A 6,009-nucleotide genomic window follows, 5' to 3' on the forward strand; every position below is an offset into this window, starting at 1 on the left:
TAATGGGCGGTGTATCTAAGCGTATCATGTGTGATACTGTCTACTGAGCTGTTGTATCCCAGCCTATGATGTGTGACACTGTCTAATGGGCGGTGTATCTAAGCGTATCATGTGTAATACTGTCTACTGAGCTGTTGTATCCCAGCCTTTGATGTGTGACACTGTCTAATGGGCGGTGTATCTAAGCGTATCATGTGTGATACTGTCTACTGAGCGGTTGTATCCCAGCCTATGATGTGTGACACTGTCTAATGGGCAGTGTATCTAAGCGTATCATGTGTGATACTGTCTACTGAGCTGTTGTATCCCAGCCTTTGATGTGTGACACTGTCTAATGGGCGGTGTATCTAAGCGTATCATGTGTGATACTGTCTACTGAGCTGTTGTATCCCAGCCTATGATGTGTGACACTGTCTAATGGGCGGTGTATCTAAGCGTATCATGTGTGATACTGTCTACTGAGCTGTTGTATCCCAGCCTTTGATGTGTGACACTGTCTAATGGGTGGTGTATCTAAGCGTATCATGTGTGATACTGTCTACTGAGCTGTTGTATCCCAGCCTATGATGTGTGACACTGTCTAATGGGCGGTGTATCTAAGCGTATCATGTGTGATACTGTCTACTGAGCTGTTGTATCCCAGCCTATGATGTGTGACACTGTCTAATGGGCGGTGTATCTAAGCGTATCATGTGTGATACTGTCTACTGAGCTGTTGTATCCCAGCCTATGATGTGTGACACTGTCTAATGGGCGGTGTATCTAAGCGTATCATGTGTGATACTGTCTACTGAGCTGTTGTATCCCAGCCTTTGATGTGTGACACTGTCTAATGGGCGGTGTATCTAAGCGTATCATGTGTGATACTGTCTACTGAGCTGTTGTATCCCAGCCTTTGATGTGTGACACTGTCTAATGGGCGGTGTATCTAAGCGTATCATGTGTGATACTGTCTACTGAGCTGTTGTATCCCAGCCTATGATGTGTGACACTGTCTAATGGGCGGTGTATCTAAGCGTCTCATGTGTGATACTGTCTACTGAGCTGTTGTATCCCAGCCTTTGATGTGTGACACTGTCTAATGGGTGGTGTATCTAAGCGTATCATGTGTGATACTGTCTACTGAGCTGTTGTATCCCAGCCTATGATGTGTGACACTGTCTAATGGGCGGTGTATCTAAGCGTATCATGTGTGATACTGTCTACTGAGCTGTTGTATCCCAGCCTATGATGTGTGACACTGTCTAATGGGCGGTGTATCTAAGCGTCTCATGTGTGATACTGTCTACTGAGCTGTTGTATCCCAGCCTATGATGTGTGACACTGTCTAATGGGCGGTGTATCTAAGCGTATCATGTGTGATACTGTCTACTGAGCGGTTGTATCCCAGCCTATGATGTGTGACACTGTCTAATGGGCGGTGTATCTAAGCGTATCATGTGTGATACTGTCTACTGAGCTGTTGTATCCCAGCCTTTGATGTGTGACACTGTCTAATGGGCGGTGTATCTAAGCGTATCATGTGTGATACTGTCTACTGAGCTGTTGTATCCCAGCCTATGATGTGTGACACTGTCTAATGGGCGGTGTATCTAAGCGTATCATGTGTGATACTGTCTACTGAGCTGTTGTATCCCAGCCTATGATGTGTGACACTGTCTAATGGGCGGTGTATCTAAGCGTATCATGTGTAATACTGTCTACTGAGCTGTTGTATCCCAGCCTTTGATGTGTGACACTGTCTAATGGGCGGTGTATCTAAGCGTATCATGTGTGATACTGTCTACTGAGCGGTTGTATCCCAGCCTATGATGTGTGACACTGTCTAATGGGCAGTGTATCTAAGCGTATCATGTGTGATACTGTCTACTGAGCTGTTGTATCCCAGCCTTTGATGTGTGACACTGTCTAATGGGCGGTGTATCTAAGCGTATCATGTGTGATACTGTCTACTGAGCTGTTGTATCCCAGCCTATGATGTGTGACACTGTCTAATGGGCGGTGTATCTAAGCGTATCATGTGTGATACTGTCTACTGAGCTGTTGTATCCCAGCCTTTGATGTGTGACACTGTCTAATGGGCGGTGTATCTAAGCGTATCATGTGTGATACTGTCTACTGAGCTGTTGTATCCCAGCCTATGATGTGTGACACTGTCTAATGGGCGGTGTATCTAAGCGTATCATGTGTGATACTGTCTACTGAGCTGTTGTATCCCAGCCTATGATGTGTGACACTGTCTAATGGGCGGTGTATCTAAGCGTATCATGTGTGATACTGTCTACTGAGCTGTTGTATCCCAGCCTATGATGTGTGACACTGTCTAATGGGCGGTGTATCTAAGCGTATCATGTGTGATACTGTCTACTGAGCTGTTGTATCCCAGCCTTTGATGTGTGACACTGTCTAATGGGCGGTGTATCTAAGCGTATCATGTGTGATACTGTCTACTGAGCTGTTGTATCCCAGCCTTTGATGTGTGACACTGTCTAATGGGCGGTGTATCTAAGCGTATCATGTGTGATACTGTCTACTGAGCTGTTGTATCCCAGCCTATGATGTGTGACACTGTCTAATGGGCGGTGTATCTAAGCGTCTCATGTGTGATACTGTCTACTGAGCTGTTGTATCCCAGCCTTTGATGTGTGACACTGTCTAATGGGTGGTGTATCTAAGCGTATCATGTGTGATACTGTCTACTGAGCTGTTGTATCCCAGCCTATGATGTGTGACACTGTCTAATGGGCGGTGTATCTAAGCGTATCATGTGTGATACTGTCTACTGAGCTGTTGTATCCCAGCCTATGATGTGTGACACTGTCTAATGGGCGGTGTATCTAAGCGTCTCATGTGTGATACTGTCTACTGAGCTGTTGTATCCCAGCCTATGATGTGTGACACTGTCTAATGGGCGGTGTATCTAAGCGTATCATGTGTGATACTGTCTACTGAGCGGTTGTATCCCAGCCTATGATGTGTGACACTGTCTAATGGGCGGTGTATCTAAGCGTATCATGTGTGATACTGTCTACTGAGCTGTTGTATCCCAGCCTTTGATGTGTGATTTCGCTCAAAGCGAATCGCGGGCCGGCAAAAGTTACAGGACAAGTTCGTCATCAACCTGCCAGCCAATGATCGTCGCTGGCAGGTTGATGATTTTCAAAAAAACGAATCACAAGCCATCTAACACATTACATTTATAAATATGATGTGTTAAATGGCTTGTCTGCTCCTCTGCTGGTCCTTTTGGTCGGTTGGTTCCAGCAGAGGAGCAGACATCACAGTGAGTACACCAAACACTTCACTTAGCCCCAGATCACCCCCCATCACCCCAATTAACCCCTTGATCACCCCTGTCAATCACTAGTGAAAGGGAAAAAAGTGATCAGTGTAACCTGTCACTTTTTTTCCCACTGGTATTGACTGTTAGGTTTTAGGATAGTTTAGGCCCCTTGGTTAGGTAGTTAGCGTCGGTTAGGCGCCCAGCCCACCGCACCGCAGTCACTGATTCGCTGATTAGCGCATCGCTAATCAGCATTTATACTTTTATAGTATCTGTAAGTGATCAAAACTGATCACAGTCAGATCTATAATTGTATTAGTGTCACCTTAGTTCGCCCTCCACCCAAAACGCAGTGTTTGCCCGATCAGGCCTGATCGGTCGCCCACACGTGCGTTCACCCACGCCCGCCCCACCGCAGTGACAAAAAATGTATTTATTTTTGATCACTGCACAATCACTTTACAAGCGCTGCGGCGATAAAAAAAAAATCAGTTTTGATATTTTTTATCAATCGCAGCGGCCTCCGGTACTTCGCTAGCCTCCCCTTTGTAAGACAGGTTTGCTTTTTTTCTTGGGTAGTCTCAGGGAATACCCCTAAATTTAGTAGTCCAAAATGTCAAACAGGGGGTATTCTTCTGAAGAGGCCTACAGGATTCTGACCCAGTCGGATGAGGAATGGGAACCCTCATCTGACGAATCCAGCGAGTCAGAATATGAACCTGTAGAAAGCAGTGGCAGTCTGACCCAAAGTTCGGATGAGGAGGTTGAGGTCCCCGATACCACCAGGCGTACCCGGCCCCGTATTGCTAGACCACAGGTTTCAAGGGCAGCAGAGTGGGGCTGGCGCTGTCTGATTACGTGGTGAGGCATACACCAGCAGCGCAGCCCTCCCTGGACCTAGTACCAGCACTGCCGTAGAACATGGTGAAGTGGCGAGCACCAGAAGGGCAGTTGAAGCTGGTACGGTGGCACGTGCAATAGTTACCCCGTCGCAGCCACCGCACAGACAGGCCCGTAGAGCCCCTAGAATCCCTGAGGTGCTGGCAAACCCTGATTGGCAACTTCAGCCGCACCTGTAGTTCCCCCTTTCACCGCCCAGTCTGGAGTTCGGGTTGAGACAGCTCAGATCGGTTCGGCACTGGGATTTTTTGAGCTGTTCTTGACTGCGGAGCTCTTGGACTTAGTTGTGGCAGAAACAAATCGGTATGCCACTCAATTTATAGCCGCCAACCCGGGAAGCTATTATGCCCAGCCTTTCTGGTGGAAACCAGTCCAAGTTTCCGAATACATTTTTTTTCTGGGCCTTCTCCTCAACATGGGTCTAACCAAAAAGCATGAATTGCGGTCATATTGGTCCACGAACCCAATTCATCACATGCCCATGTTCTCTGCTGCTATGTCCAGGGCACGATTTGAGGCCATCCTGCGTTTCCTGCACTTTAGCGACAACACCACCTCCCGTCCCAGAGGCCACCCAGCTTTTGACCGGCTCCACAAAATTCGGCCCCTCATAGACCACCTTAACACCAAATTTGCAGATTTGTATACCCCTGAGCAAAACATCTGCGTAGACGAGTCCCTTATACATTTTACCGCGCGCCTTGGCTTCAAACAATACATCTTCAGGCATTTGTTCCTAGAACAGATTGGCTGCTGTGGGACTGTGCGACCTAGTCGCCGGGGCTTCCCCCAACGGCTCGTTACCACCCGTCTTGCAGGGGGGGAGAGGGCTGCCTTGTGTAACGAAGAACTGCTCGCGGTGAAATGGAGAGACAAGCGTGACGTTTACATGCTCTCCTCCATTCACGCAGACACGACAATACAAATAGAACGGGCAACCAGTGTCATTGAAAAGCCCCTCTCAGTCCACGACTATAATGCGCTCATGGGAGGGATGGACTTCAATGACCAGATGTTGGCTCCTTATTTAGTTTCCCGACGCACCAGACGCTGGTATAAGAAGGTGTCTGTATATTTAATTCAATTGGCGATGTACAATAGTTTTGTTCTCTACAGTAAGGCTGGGAGAACAGGATCCTTCCTCAAATTTCAGGAAGAGATCATCGCGAACCTCCTGTATCCAGGAGGTTCCGTGGCCCCAACCACCAGTGTAGTGAGCCGTCTACATGAGCGACAATTCCCCAATGTCGTTCCTGGTACCTCAACCCAACCGTCACCCCGAAAAAGATGTCGTGTCTGTAGCAGGAGTGGAATAAGGCGTGACACCCGCTATTTCTGTCCTGACTGTCCTGACCACCCTGCCCTATGCTTAGGGGAGTGTTTCCGGAAGTACCACACACAGGTACACTTAGGCCTCATGCACACGACCGTATTTTTTTGCAGTCCGCAAAAACGGGTTCCGTTTTTCCGTGATCCGTGACCGTTTTTTCGTCCGTGGGTCTTCCTTGATTTTTGGAGGATCCACGGACATGAAAAAAAAGTCGTTTTGGTGTCCGCCTGGCCGTGCGGAGCCAAACGGATCCGTCCTGAATTACAATGCAAGTCAATGGGGACGGATCCGTTTGACGTTGACACAATATGGTGCAATTTCAAACTGATCCGTCCCCCATTGACTTTCAATGTAAAGTCAGGAGTTAATATACCATAGGATAAGAGTTTTCTCCAATCCGATGGTATATTTTAACTTGAAGCGTCCCCATCACCATGGGAACGCCTCTATGTTAGAATATACCATCGGATTTGAGTTACATCGTGAAACTCAGATC

The sequence above is a fragment of the Bufo bufo genome, chromosome 1 (assembly GCF_905171765.1).
Source record: "Bufo bufo chromosome 1, aBufBuf1.1, whole genome shotgun sequence".
NCBI classification, from domain to species: domain Eukaryota; kingdom Metazoa; phylum Chordata; class Amphibia; order Anura; family Bufonidae; genus Bufo; species Bufo bufo.